The sequence below is a fragment of the Bidens hawaiensis genome, unplaced genomic scaffold (assembly GCF_021521415.1).
Source record: "Bidens hawaiensis isolate Kalapana, Puna unplaced genomic scaffold, B.hawaiensis_p1.1 tig00014897_1, whole genome shotgun sequence".
NCBI lineage: Eukaryota > Viridiplantae > Streptophyta > Magnoliopsida > Asterales > Asteraceae > Bidens > Bidens hawaiensis.
In genome coordinates, this window is record NW_027492317.1 from 2,903 (window position 1) to 17,744 (window position 14,842).

A 14,842-nucleotide genomic window follows, 5' to 3' on the forward strand; every position below is an offset into this window, starting at 1 on the left:
GGAAAAAGATCTGACTAAAGATACGACAGCTTATGGACAACAGTATGGCGAGCAGCATGCTCCTACACTGTATGTCACTATTAGCCGCTGCCTACTCACCAACTCTTGTCATACCACGTGCGTAGCCGGCAGTTGGTGGAAAAGAAATAGTATACAGCAGGCCTAGTCGCTATCAGCCGCTACCTACCCACCAACTACCAGCAGGGCACGTGCGTAGGCTACTGTTGGTGGAACAGGAACACTGTTGCAGCCGGCCATACCTCCTTGGAAACCTACATTCGGCTATAAATACCACAAATGGTATGACCATCTCATCTTATCATATCTTATCACATTATCATTATCATCATATCTTATATCATCATATTATACCTGATATCTGCTCTAGCAATCTCTTAATATACTTTTATATTTAAAGAGCAATCTAGTCTGATTCTCACGCCGGAGGGTGGTCACAAGGAGGAACCCCCCCTTCTCAGTGACGAGCTCACGGTGTCTGTTTTGCAGGTTATCAGAAAAACCATCTTCCAAGGGTCTAACCCCTCGTGGGAAACATCTCTCTAACCCCCAGGTTACCAATAATCTGTCCGGGGTCCGGTTAGTGTTTCTTCATTGGCGCCATCCGTGCATAAAGCTAGAACTACATTTTTCTCCAGTTTTTTCAAACTTCTACAAAGATGGTTAGAGAAATTCCGGTAACCACAACCCCAGCTACTGGGGGGAATACCGGTAACACAGTTTTTACAAACACTACCCCGGTTACCCAAGCCGGGGCAAGTGAAGTAAATTTTACGAACACTACCCCAGTTACTCATGCTGGGGCAAGTGCAGTAAATGATCGCCTACTGGGATCCACTGGTACCCAGGTTGAGAAACGAATACTCCCCCGCCAAACTCTCGATGAAGTTAAGGCATGGGCGGAGGCACGACAAAAGGAATTCCAGGCTGAGTTGGACGAACGCTTGCGTTCCGTACAACAGGCCGACGAATTCGAATACTGGGAGGATGACTCGGAGGAATCCGACTCCGACGCGAACCCTCGCCATAGGGCAAAAGGGAAGCGTAAGGAAATGGAATCCCAACCGAAAAGGCATTTTGGACAAGCCTTCAAACCAAAAAGCACAGGTGGAAGTCCACGAGACTTCTCCAAAACGTTCAGACCAAACGTTGCAAATGCAGGAACGTCCAAATTTGCAAGGGACATTGCGGAAGCAATCGCCCCAAAGAGTGCCAAACAAATGCCTAACATAGGCACATATGATGGTATATCTGATCCAGACGATCATTTGAACAGGTTCATAGCGGGGGCAACCGTCAGCAATTGGACGGAACCCACGTGGTGCTACATGTTCCAAATGACGCTTGTTGGGGCTAGAGCTTGGTTTGATCGTCTACCGGTCAACCACATCTACGACTGGGCAGACTTCCAGCAGAAGTTTAGCCAACACTTCAGCCAGCAACGGAAGTATACCGAGGAGCAATGGACAATCCTCAAATGCATACGAGAAGAAGATGAATCTCTGCCAAACTTCATCACTCGCTTCAACTCAAAGAAGCTAAGTTTGGGCAATATCAGCGAAGATCTTGTTCGCGTTGCCTTCATCCAGGGCGCGCATGACCCAGAGCTCATCCGCACCCTAACGGGTAAAGATGGCATGCCATCCACATGGGATGCCATCATGACAGCAGCAAAACGCTATGCGGAAACGGAGAAGCAACTGGGTAGAGATCTCCCACAGAGCACAAACCTCAACACTCAGAAGACGAGAGAAGACAACGTCCTCACCGCCCGACTAAATAAAAAGCGGAAGCTAGGCATTTGGCAGTCAAGGGTAAACTTTGACACCTCATCCGGCTTGCAACATCGATTGGGCGGAAGAGATAATGTACAGCCGCACCGGAACTCCAGATGGACGCCACTCACCAAAAGCGCCACTGAGATATTCGCCACTGAGACGCTCCCGTGGCCAAAGCCTCCAATAATCCGACATCGTCACGATGCTGATCGGAGCAAATACTGTGACTTTCACAAGACAAAAGGCCACAACACTGAAGAATGCATAGACGTAAAAGACATGGTCGAAGCATTTGTCAGAGATGGGACGCTCGCGCACCTCGTGGCGCAATAAAGGCTGAGCAGGCGGGTGTGTGTAGAACCCCAGCTGGGGAAAACACGAATAAAAATTCCAGCTTCAATGTCGAGACTACATGCTGCGTAAAGAACGAGATCCCGAACCAGGTGCGTATCGGCTCGATGGCACTCCCATCCCAACAACATGGAAGGGAGCTCATTTACACAGTTTGCATGTAAATCAATTCCAATTTGTAAAGGAAAGGCCAAGAGCCACTTCTAATGGAAATGATTCTCTTTAGAACATCGAAGCTGATGATTTTACTTTTTTGAACACTAATATGACGGCATTCACATTACGTGAAGTCGTTGCGTGGGAAGGCGGTCCTACCCGCACAAACCCAATAACAGGAAAAAACCTTCACGCAGGTCAGTTGAAGGGGAAAAGTTCAACACCCAAAAATGAAAGTGCCGGTCTATCCGCACGAATCATAATGAGGAAACTGAACAATAACCTATCAACAACCGCGCGTCGAACGGTTAAACTATGCAACACTGGTGACGGCATTCACATTATGTGAAGTCGTTGCGTGGGAAGGCGGTCCTACCCGCACAAACCCAATAACGTGACAAACCTTCACGCAGGTCAGTTGATGGGGAAGAGTTCAATTATCCCATTAAATGAAAGTGCCGGTCTATCCGCATGAATCATGAAAGGAAACTGAACACTAACCTATTGACAACCACGCGTCGAACGGTTCAAAACAAAATTCTTAAAAGGATGAGGAAAACCTACACGCAGGTAAGATAAGGGTAAAGTTTTGCCATCCTACTAAGTGCAAGTGACGGTTCTACCCGCACAATCACGAAGGAGGAAGCAAAACTTCACACCTATTATCAACCACGTTCAAAGGTTAACTTATCCTCAAAGGATGAGGAAAACCTACACGCAGGTAAGATAAAGGTAAAGTTTTGCCATCCTACCAAGTGCAAGTGACGGTTCTACCCGCACAATCACGAAAGAGGAAGCAAAACTTCGCACCTATTATCAACCACGTTCAAAGGTTAACTTATCCTCAAAAGATGAGGAAAACCTACACGCAGGTCAGATGAAGGTTAAAGTTTAGCCATCCTACTAAGTGCAAGTGACGGTTCTACCCGCACAATCACGAAAGAGGAAGTAAAACTTTAACCCATTAACCACGTTCAACAGGTTAACTTATTCTAAACACTTGGAAAATTGCTAATTTAAACTAAGTGTGCAAGTCATAAGTTTATAAAGCAAGAAACCCAAAGAAGGAAATAACAATCTTATACGCAAAAAGATTTATAGTTCACAAATGAATTATTACAAGAATGGCCGGGTAACTACCCGCCTACGAAAAGAAAATAAATACATCCGTACAAGACTATCCTAGCAATGGGAAGGGATCTTCAAGATCAGGCTTCAGGGCCGCTTCCACTTGGACCCGCTCCATCAAAAGAACGGGGCGGTTCGAGGAAAGCTTTAAGGATAGCTAACCCATCATCAGCTGCAGCTACTTGGTTCACCTTCTCCACCACTGGATGCGGGAAGGCGGCGTATTGATTTACCGCTTGGTCATATATGGCTTCAGTATCAACATTGTACAAAGGGAAGTTGGAAAGCGGGAAGCCTTTCTCAACGAACCCTAGACCAAGCAGGAAACCGGCCCGTTCCCCATCCTCGTGAGAAGCGTTGAGGGCTGCGCTCATAGCATCGTCGTAGGATGTCTCTGAGAAGACCCGATGCACAACCTGCAAAAGAAAATATACAAGTGTCAAACACCTTTTCTATGTACAAAGGAAAGCGTGAAGACGTAAAGCTAAACATACCTGAGGCAACGCTTCTCGAAGAAGCCATTCCTTGGCAACCAGAGCTTCTTGGAGGGCGGCTTGAGCTTGGGTGCGGGCGCGTTCAGCTTCGCTTTTGTTGAGGTTGGCAAGTAGCACTTCCTTTGCAGCAGCCTCTTCAACGCCCTTAAGCTTCCGCTCGGTGTGGTCAAGCACGCCCCTCTGGTCCAGGATCTCTTGGAGCTTCTTGGCATCTTCCATCGCCAAGGCATCATGAGCACGTTGGAGAGCCTCCAATTTGGCCTTGAGCTCCTCGTTCTCCACGCGTAAAGGCTCAGCAACGGCTTCAGCCTTGGTGGCCCTCTCGGTTGCGTTCCTCGCAGTCTCCTTAGCCAGCCGAAGCTGTTCGTTAACAGCTTGGGCAGCCTTGGAGCGGGCCTCGAGTCGCGCTTGAACCTCAACCTCGAGGGCCTTGAAGGCCTTCTCCTTCTCCGCAGCAGCTGCGGCCAACTTTTGGTTCTCCTCCCGAAGAGCCCGCGCTTGAGATACTTCCTTGGCGCGAGCTGCTTTTAACTTGTCGTTTTCACGACAAAGCAGCTCGACGCGCGGCTGCATCCGGGCCTGGAGAACCCGAAGCTCATTGGTTAGCCTACCCTCCTGGTAGCTAGCCATGGCTTCCCCCAACGCACCATGGGGAGCAGCGTGGCTAGCCCATTCCACGCACTCCACAGGGGTACGAAGGGTTGTTCCTCGGCGTATGTTCCATCGCGGAACATACACTTCATTGGAATCCGACACTGCAAAAAACAAAAAAGCAGTTAGGAAAAAGATGAAAAATAAAAGTGAAAAAGGGCCAAAGGAACCCTACGCACCTGTAGGGTCTATAACAGGCCGATAGCCGCCGAACCCATCACCTGAACCCAAAGGAAACCCATCTAAAAGGTCAGGCAGATGGGAAGGTGGCAAAGATTGGCGAGTACTCCCATGCGTACCTGATGGGCCGGCCGTCGGTGCCGGTGGCGGGGGCATGGTGGCAGCCGCCGCAGTCGCTGCTGCAGAATCCGCAGCAATCGTAACCGCCGGCTCGGTAAAGGATGCTGTAAAAATCGCACTCACGGCCGGCGGTGACGTCAACTCGGCTGGAACAGTCGGCTCAGAGTGAGCAACTGAACCAGCGGGAGCAGGCGCAGGCGCCTGGGTCGACGCCTCAGGTAGGCTGACCAAGCCTACCGTCATCGGCGGAGAGGTACTACTCGGCACTCCACCCTGGAATGCGTCAACATCCACGCCTGCACAAGAAGATAAGTGTTACAATAAATTTATAGTGATAAATCTACAAAGATAAGGATGTTTGTACTTACGGGTTTTCTTGAGCCTGAACGTACGGACGGGCGGGGACGAGCCCGATGGAGCCGGTCTCTTGATACCGGTCACCGTCGTCATCGTTGGTTCTCCGGAGGTAACAGTCGTAGCCTCCGGAGCAGTGGTCCTCTCACCACCGGGGTTCCCCGCCACCTCTTCACTATCTGACTCGGTGTCAGATAAAAGCACCGGATCAGCTGTGGAGGCCACCTTCTCCTTCCCTTTCCCACCGGAAGCCTTCCTCTTCCGCACCAGCGGAGGACCATCTGCGGATTCCTCAGAAGAAGACAGGATGTCAGGAATTCCAACAGCGGGTACAGCATTGAGGGGTTGAGGATAGAGTATCGCCTTACCTGGCCGCCGTTGGCTCAGGATCTCGTGGCCCAGCGGATAGACCTCCACAAACCGATCCGCCGTTTGCTCCAGGATGGGCAACTCGTTCTCGTCTAGAGCACGAGTGCCCACCCGCACGGGACCGTCAGCTTCCCGCGGGTACAGGAGCGACTCCAAATCGTTCCCCTCTGAAAGAAAAGAAACAGTTAGAAGACAAACTCATATCAGCAAGAAAGACAAGACATACCATAAGGAATAGAGTTCAAACCGTATTCGAGAAGGATGGGAAACCGAGACGCATCCTTCCATACCCGGCTCATCCCCAGCATCACCATCCCGGACTCCGCAAACCGGTAAACCGGAGATTGGACCCGGGATATCTTCGCGAACCATTCCGCCTCCTGGTAGCTGGAAGCATGAAGGCTCGGAAGCGCTTGCCCCTTCTTAAACTTCATGGCAATGGAGATGGCGCGGGCAGAAACGTAAAAGAACTCCCGCTTCCACGATCGGAGACTGCGCTCGGTCACGCAGATCTTCAAACCCTTAATACGGGTTGTCAGGGTGTACCACCCCTGGATGCACCTCCAAGTATAGAAGGTCATCAGGCGGTCCACATAGGGCTCAATACCCAGAATCCGGCACACCCACTCGAAGTGCCGGATCTTGGCAATCGCCATCGGATGCAACTCGGTTAGGTGCACACCGTGCCTCTCCAGGACACGGTACACAAACTTTGTCAATGGGAACCTAAGGTTCCCATAAACAAAGAATGCAGCATATACCAGGGTCTTGCCACTGGGGGCATCGTACACAGTCTGGTGGGGTTCAGGAAACTCAGGCTCAAGAGACTCAAGCATGAATTTCCTGACGACATACTGGTACTGATCGACAGGTAGAGCACACAGGCACTCGCCAGCAGTACTCCTATCGTCGGCTACAGCTTCAGCATCATGGGAAGACATATTGCAGAGGAAGAAGAAAACGATTTCGGGAAAATGCTTGCCTGAAAAGGGGAGTATTTGCCGGAAATCGCTAAGAAGAAGAAGAGAAGGGTGAAAGTGTGGATTACAAAGAACCCTCTCCCCCTTTATATAGTAATCGCAATTAATGCGGTGAATTTAATGCGGAGGAGAGAGAAATCGAAGGTGCAATGAAACTATGACACGTGGCAAAAAGCAAGCTGGAAACAGCTGTTGAAAGGACGTGTGCCAGTAATTTCGCGGCCACGCGCCCGAAAAATCGGGCCCACGCGCCTGAAAAAGCGTCTGGAATGACCATATAATGTCACGTCACCATAACTTCCTGCACGTCCTGACACAGTCAGAAGAAACCGTCGCACGACGTTTCAGAGGTTTGGACTGTTCCTATCTTTCCACCAACCTTTCGAATTTCAAAATTCAAAATTTAAAAATATTAAAAAGTAAGCGGGAAAATACCCCTTACCTTGGCAAACAAGTAACCGTAAGATGGATGCGGGTACAGTGTAAAGGCAAAACCCTTCACATACCTAGCACCCGCAGGGAATTGAAGCCAAGTAAAACCTTGGCAAACAAGTAACCGTAAGACGGATGCGGGTACAGTGTAAAGGCAAAACCCTTCACGCACCTAGCACCCGCAGGGAATTGAAGCCAAGTAAAACCTTGGCAAACAAGTAACCGTAAGACGGATGCGGGTACAGTGTAAAGGCAAAACCCTTCACGCACCTAGCACCCGCAGGGAATTGGAGCCAAGTAAAACCTTGGCAAACAAGTAACCGTAAGACGGATGCGGGTACAGTGTAAAGGCAAAACCCTTCACATACCTAGCACCCGCAGGGAATTGAAGCCAAATATTCCTTGGGCAACCAAGTAACTATAAGACGGGTGCGGGTACAGTGTAAAGGCAAAACCCTTCACATACTTAGCACCCGCAGGGAATTGACGCCAGGAATACCTTGGAAGTAAAGTAACCGTAAGACGAGCGCTGGTACAGTGTTAAGGCAAAACCCTTCACATACCTAGCGCTCCGCTGGGAATTGAAACCAGGAAGGATCTTCTGGGCAATGCTTGCGGAAACGGAAATAACATCCCCGCATAGCGGGAACGTCGAGAACTACGTTGTTGGAAACTCCAGGATGGAATTGGTGGTTTTAACATAATTGATCACTATGTTCAAAACTACCAAAACCTCATGGAAAGTCCACACAAGTAGGACTCCACGCTCCTGACTTGCGAGGAGGTTACAGACCTACCCGCATCATACCCAAAGACCAAGCAGGAAACTCGGGAATTTCTGCAAGTGACAAGGACTTCCGCGGGAAGAATACCCATGGAAAACCTTAAAAAACCCTTTTCAAAACCCTTTGCTTAAGTCCAAAAGTTCACCTCACTTTATTAAACACACATGAGAAGAACATTGGACTGGGGGGACTTGAAGAGGTAGGTCCCAGCAGAGCCCAGTTGGACCCGCAAGACTCACCTTAAACAGGGACGTCTGCGCAGAAACCAACTGGATCCGCAGGACCAACCATGCTCAAAGACGTGACGTCCTTACGCGCAGTACGCAAGCTGGTCCCGCAGGAAATGCCTCCCAATGGTGAAGGACTCCGCCTGTCCCCGCAGCCTCGGATACAAGCCATTAGGGAAGGCCTCCCGCGCAGCAAGGCTACACGCACAAGGCACTTAGCTCTCATTCAGTGTCACCTGAAGGAATGAGCGAAGCCGGGAACAATCCCGCACAAGGGCGGGAGGGGGAATACCCCCGCCCAAATAAGCCAGTCCGTACGATACGGGAAGATCTTCTGTACTGTACCTGACGAGGTATGGGAAAAAGATCTGACTAAAGATACGACAGCTTATGGACAACAGTATGGCGAGCAGCATGCTCCTACACTGTATGTCACTATTAGCCGCTGCCTACTCACCAACTCTTGTCATACCACGTGCGTAGCCGGCAGTTGGTGGAAAAGGAATAGTATACAGCAGGCCTGGTCGCTATCAGCCGCTACCTACCCACCAACTACCAGCAGGGCACGTGCGTAGGCTACTGTTGGTGGAACAGGAACACTGTTGCAGCCGGCCATACCTCCTTGGAAACCTACCTTCGGCTATAAATACCACAAATGGTATGACCATCTCATCTTATCATATCTTATCACATTATCATTATCATCATATCTTATATCATCATATTATACCTGATATCTGCTCTAGCAATCTCTTAATATACTTTTATATTTAAAGAGCAATCTAGTCTGATTCTCACGCCGGATGGTGGTCACAAGGAGGAACCCCCCCTTCTCAGTGACGAGCTCACGGTGTCTGTTTTGCAGGTTATCAGAAGAACCATCTTCCAAGGGTCTAACCCCTCGTGGGAAACATCTCTCTAACCCCCAGGTTACCAATAATCTGTCCGGGGTCCGGTTAGTGTTTCTTCAACGATGAAAACAGGTGCACTTATGACACCTCAACAAAAAAGAGTGAGTGCCATGTTTTACGACTACATCATATACAGGGCCGGCCCGTGGGCCAGTGAAATGAAGATAGAGCTTTAGGCCCACATTTATTTAAGACTTCCAAATTAATATATATTTAATCGATAGGTTAATCACAAATGTCTGTTGGTTTGGTGGTAAGCTTGTGTGTTGCTAACTTATAAGTCATGGGTTCAAAACCCGTTATTAGCACTTTTTTTCTTTGGTTATTTGAAACGATTGTCATAAAAGGACCACAAAATCTTATTTCCATTTAGGTCTACAAAATCATTAAGCCGGCCCTTATCATATATACGAGTGATTGGTTCGTTAGATAAATCATGCGATTACAGTTGTACGCTTCACCTTACAAATCTAATTCCCTCATTTCAAATCATAAGGTGCCTCCGACACTAGAATTATGTTGCAGCTTCCTTTTTAATGTTTTATTAATACAAACTAGTAATGCGTGATTTTGTCAAAAAAGATAATATGGTAAAATGTAAATGGCTAAAGTTGTTTGTGGGCTGAAGATCACTTATTGCTTGTTGGGCTGAAATTACCAAGCCCAAGAGTTGTAAGACCCATTAAACAAACTAATAGCGAAAAGTAAAAAAAAAACGGGTGTTGAACCTAGAGGTGCACAAATCGGTTAACCGGTTAATATGTTATCAGGTTATTTTTTTGCAGGAATTAACCGGTTAGACCAGTTTTTCGGGTAGGGTAGTAAACGGTTTTGACCGGTTAGAGAAACAGTTTTGACCAGTTAACCGGTTAATAACGGAAAAATACCTGTTTTTTAATAAAATAATAATAAAAAATCGGTTAACCAGTTTTAAAATCAATAATATCAACCGATTACTAACCGACGGTTATGATCGGTTAGTAACCGGTTAGGATTAGACCGGTTAGTAATCGGTTATCATGTGCACCTCTAATCTAAAACCTGAAAATGGTTTCAAATTCACAAAAACCAACATTATAGATTTGGTAATCAAAGTCTCATACATAATTACCATTTGTATCTTATCCATCTCATAGTCGTGAGCTCCACCCTTAGCTCATTATACATTACTTCACCTGGCATGTGGGTGTCGAGTACGCTAGTTTATAGTCTAACATAGTTATTGTAAGACATGGGTCACAATAATATTTAAAGTGATAAAATAAAATAAGTATAACGATACTCTCGTTATACAAGGGAAATATCGTAGTAGAATACCGTGTACAAAACCAAAAATAAAATAAATATAGAGAACAATTTATATAGATTCATGTCGATGGCTTTGGTGAGAACTTCACCAAAAACTTCTTGACTCGGGTCTTCCACACGTTGAGTATCTTCACGTTCGTCTTAGTTTTTTTCTTGGTGTGACTACAGATTCTTATTCTTGACCCAACTCCATTGGCTGCAACAAAAACATGAACATAATAATATATATTGAGCGTTGGTTGAGGCACGTATTCAATACGCTTCCCTTAAAACATATTTCGGGCCTCTACTAAAGAGTCCGTCTGTCTCCCAGGGTACAACAACCGATGCAGTATGTATTGGCGGGAAAGGCTACACGCCCGAGGTTTCATCGGGTATATAGGTGTTCTTGAAAATGAATAGGTTAGAATAATGTGGTGAAGGAATCAAGTAGAGAGTACTCCTCTCTAACCATATGGATTTTTGAGTGAACACCCTTCTTATTCTTTCAAAAGAGGCACAAAGCCTACTAATATACAATAGTTAAAGAATACAAGTGTCTTACTTAATTAGTGACTTAATGTTATAATAAAAACTCATTAAGTGTTATCAAGACACTTTACTCAAGAGATTCACCAAACCAAGAGTTTTATATTATTATTACAATAATTAATTTCCATTCACCTTTTTCTAAATTTTACAACAGTTACAAATTCGTATTGGAATGCCCGTTACTTGAAATCTAATAAGCTCATCTTTTAGACCAATTTGAAATTGTAGAACTATCTAGCCGAGTCTAAAAATTCATGCATATAATGTTATGATGCCAAGCTTTATATCAATGTAGCTTCTAAAAAATATGGTTTTGTAATTCAAAAGGCGATAGCGATGTAGCTTGTTGTCCTTTTACAATTTTTTTCGAGGTAAACAATACCATCAATAACCGTTTTTAAAAACAACCAAAAATCAAAAAAATAAAATTGAAATATTAAGTTCTAATAAATTCTATATTAATTCCTATAATTTTAATAACTTTCTTATTTTTATAAACTAATTATTATATTTTCAAATTGTGTAATATAAATGCTCATTTTCGATGCGAGTAACACGGATACTCGAATAGGTTTCACCTTGTATCGTAACATTCACGTTCTGTCGTGATCCCAACTAATTTAATGAGCAATTGCTTTTCTTTAGGCTGAGGGGTGTGGAGCGCGAGAGGGGGCGCCTGAGCCCATCCGCTCGCGCCCCGGGGCGCGAGCACCACACCACCGAGGCGCGAGAGAGGCGCGAGAGGGGCGCGAGCACGAAAAACAAAGCAGGCGCAAGGGGTCTCGCGGCTGGGAATGCGCGTGAGGAGGCCTTGGAATGCGTAAATAGAGCCGTTGGGCTCTTTGTTTATTAAAAAAAAAAACTTTTTTTCTCTATAAAACCAATATCACATACCAATATCACATACCATCAACCCATTTTAACCATATCAAACACAACTTCAATCTCCAAACTCATATATAATATCCCAAACTCCTTTATAAAACCCAAAATTTTTTTCCTATATATAACCCATTTCATATAAAAATCCAAAACCAACCCATCGTCCCAATTTTTTTTTTAAAATAATGTCGTCGTACTCGTCTGATTCCGACTCCTCCGAAGAGGATGATTTGCTTCTTCATGTAGGGGGAGTTTTGACCGCAACCGTGGTCAATCTCTTGCAAAATCAAGCCCATCAACCCCGACTCCCGAGGATTAGAGCACCACCTCGTGATCGTGATCGATCGGGTGCTAACGATACTTTGATGAGGCATTATTTTAGCCCTCAACCGGTATACGCGGAGTCGGATTTTCGAACTGGTTTTCGAATGAGCAGGCAATTGTTCACGCGTATAGCGAGTGATTTAGAGGCACGGTATCCCTTTTTTCAACAAAGGGAGGATGCTAGGGGTCTTCCCGGTTTTACCCCTCTTCAAAAATGCACGGCTGCTATCCGTCAATTAGCGTACGGCATCTCGTCGGACGCTTTGGATGAGTATTTACAGATGTCGAAAAGGGTTGCACGTGAATCCCTTCATTTTTTCTGCCAAGGTAAAAAACATTAATTTTACTTTTTATTAAATATCTATTACATTTTGTAATATATATTGTACGTAGGAGTCATATCGACTTACGCTCGGAGATATCTGCGTAAACCTACAACGTATGACATCCAACGCATATATGAGGTGCACGCAGAAAAACATGGTTTTCCTGGGATGCTAGGTAGCATCGATTGTACGCATGTTGGATGGGCTATGTGTCCAACGGCCTGGCGAGGTCAGTTCCACCGTGGTGATCATGAAGGGCCGACCCTCATACTTGAGGCGGCGGTGTCACAGGATCTTTGGTTTTGGCATGCTTTTTTTGGTGTTGCTGGGTCAAATAACAACCTTAATGTTATCGATCAGTCACATTTGATCAACGACCTTATCGACGGGGTTGAACCACCTCAATCTTTTCTTGCAAATGGAGAACTCTTCAAGTACGGGTACTATCTGGTCGATGGTATTTACAACGAATGGGCTGTGTTAGTTCAAGCTTTTACAGATCCAATCGCCGACAAACGGAAGTATTTTACGAAGAAACAAGAGTCTGCTAGAAAAGATATTGAAAGAGCTTTTGGAGCTATAAAAAAACAATATTATGTTCTGGCGAACCCGATACGTTATTGGACTCGGGAGAGGATAATGGACGTCGTCTACACGTGTCTTATCCTACACAACATGACGTTAGAAGATGAGGGCAAAGCTATATGCCAAAACTACCAAGGTGACATTCCGCCACAACCGTCCACAATCAGTGATCAACAAAAACTTCATAACATAGCAAATATCAAGAGCCGTGAGATACACGGGGATCTTCGACATGAGTTGGTTGAACATTTGTGGGCGAGGCGACCAGATGATCTTGTATTAAATTAGTTTTATTATTAAATATTATTGTTTGTTTAATTTTTAGTATGTTTTTTTTTATTATGAATTTTCAAAAAAATGTGTGTTTTTTAAAATAATTTCTTGTTTTTTTAATAATACGTTTTTTTAATACATTTATAAAAAAAAAAAAAAAAACCGCTCGCGCCCCCTCTCGCGCCCCTCCACACCAGGGCCCGGGGCGCGAGCACCACAACCAACACCCATCTTATCAAGTTTCTCTCTCTGCCACACGTCACAATATTATTGGCTGGAGCCCCCACTCGCGCCCCCTCTCGCGCCTCCCACACCCCTCAGCCTTATATTAATGTTTGGGGTCTCGAGTTTTTTACAGGCTAGTTTGGTGTTTTAGAGGTCATGAGTAGGATGTTGGATTTGAAGAAATTAATGAATCATTAATGGGATTTTGACTTTCGAGACAGTAATTCTACACGCATTGAGTATTTGGGAAGTAAGCAAAAAATAATAGTGTTTAAATTGACTTAACCTACTTACTATAGGATTTGACCTATTAACCTTTAAAAAAATAGAAAATCTGGAGTATTCTTGGTCTATTCTCAATGTAAATTATATGGTATGGTTATGAGTGATTGTGAGTAGAGGAGATATAAAATGTTATATGGAAAGTTAAATGTGGAGATTCACTGTTCATACTGTATAATATTTTAACATTTTTTAAAAGTGGTTGTAAGTGAAAAAGAGAGAATATAATGTTAAAGGTATAAAAATATTATTTAATTGAACATAAAAGAGAAAATACAGTGTTTTTTAGTATAATTATATGATATATACATATATATATATGGTAGGGAATTGAATATGCTCTTACACGTTCAGATATAATTGGACGGCCCTAATAAAATATTATTTAATGTATGAAGCATGTTTTTTGTAAGGCCAACTTATATAAAATAAAACAAAATAAACTCTTACAAGATGCAAGTGAGCCCAAAGAAATAAGAACAATAAAAAAACACAACGACCCACAACACAATCAAGCTAAAATGGAAAATTCATAAAAGTTAAAACGACACCACTTCTTCCGTGCTATACGTTATTTCGATTACACGCCCATAGATAAGACATTACCTTAATGTCTTTATTACTTTCACCATGAAGAAGGTTTTCTTATTGAAAAAACATATAATTCATCATCAACCAAATCATCCATCATGTTACCGACACAATAGCTTGAATCACCTTGCATTCATTCGCACTCCATAATGTATGAAGCATGTATTTTATAGTATTAATCTCTGATACGTTACTGAAACCTTGCATCATATGGGTATTTGACATGATTCTTGAACACGTTTTCTAACATGAGTATGTGTTCATGGTTCGATTTTTGTGTAGCTTTTGGCCTTTTGGTTAAAGTTGTTGAAGCTCTAACTTCAGCTTTAAGAAATAACAAAACAAACTAACTTGATTGAATAGATTGTTTGTTTGATACAAACTTTTTTAAATCAAATTGACAGTTAGATATTCAGTCGATCTACGCATCAAGTTTTAAATTACAAATCGTAAGTCAAACTGTTGAACCCGATAACAAATTTAACGATATAAATCAACCAAAAGCTTATACTTGGTTTGATCAAAATCAAACCATGAAGTGGGTGGACATCTTAAATTTTAAGGCTTACAAGAAATAATTC